This window comes from Empidonax traillii, unplaced genomic scaffold (genome assembly GCF_003031625.1).
Source record: "Empidonax traillii isolate 1590-97213 ecotype Southwest subspecies unplaced genomic scaffold, ASM303162v1 scaffold3606:size12076, whole genome shotgun sequence".
Taxonomy (NCBI): Eukaryota; Metazoa; Chordata; class Aves; order Passeriformes; family Tyrannidae; genus Empidonax; species Empidonax traillii.
Genome location: NW_020958799.1, coordinates 2,997 through 4,182, shown reverse-complemented (window position 1 = coordinate 4,182; position 1,186 = coordinate 2,997).

The following is a 1,186-nucleotide window of genomic DNA, read 5'->3' as shown; positions in this document are numbered from 1 at the left end:
AGAACAAAGAGGAATTCATTCCCCGTTGGAAAGGAAATGCCAACATCTCAGGGAATCAGTGAATCCCAGCATGGGTTGGGTTGGAAGGGACTTTTAAAGCCCAGCGAGTCCAACCCCCTGCACTGAGCAGGGACACCCTCACTGGGGTCAGGCTGCTCTGAGCCCCATCCAACCTGGCCTGCAATGATTCCAGGGATGGGGCAGCCACAGCTTCTCTGGGCAACCTGGGCCATGTTTCACCGTCCTCATAAAAACTGCTCCCTCATATCCAGTCTGAATCCACCTTCTCTGAGTTTGAAACCACCATCCCTTGTCCTGTCCCTCCATCCCTTGTCCCCAGTCCCTCTCCAGTTCTCCTGGAGCTCCTTTAGGCTCTGGAAGGGGCTCCAAGGTCTCCCTGGAGCCTTCCCTTCTCCAGGTGAGCACCCCCAGCTGTCCCAGCCTGGCTCCAGAGCAGAGAGGCTCCAGTCCTGGGAGCAGCTCTGGGGCCTCCTCTGGACTCGTTCCAGCAGCTCCACGTCCTCCTGCTGTTGGATCCCGGAGCTGGAGGCAGCTCTGCAGGTGGAGTCTCACCCGAGGGGGCAGAATTCCCCCCTCCCTGCTGTGGGATCAGCCCAGGACACAGGGGGGTTTCTGGGATGGGGCAAGTCCAGCCCCTCACCCACCAACACCCCCAGGTCCTTCTCCCAGGGCTGCTCCCGATCCCTTCATGCCCATCCTGAACTGATCCCAGGGGTTGCCCTGACCCAGGATCACATCCCCTCCTTTCCTGCCCGGCCCTTCTGAACAGCCTCCACTCCTGGTGTCTCCATCCCAGTCTCCCTTCCCATTCCTGTTGTTCCCATCCTAGTCCTGATGTCCCCATTCCCAGTTCCTGGTGTCTCCAACCTGCCCCTAGTCACCCCATCCCTGTCCCCATTCCCAGCTACTGGTGCCTCCAACCTGCTCCCAGTGTCCCCATCCCTGTCCCCAGTGTCCCCATCCCCACCGCCCCTGACCCCATTCCCATTCCTGAGGTTCCCATTCCTGTCCCCATTCCCATTCCTGAGGTTCCCATCCCTGTCCCCATCCCCATTCCTGGTTCCCAGAGAGGAACTGCTGGATGCCAGAGGAGGGAACCAGGATTTATTGCCCAAAGCAGGAGATTTTCACACCACAATTAAAGCCTCAGTAATAATTGTGCTCC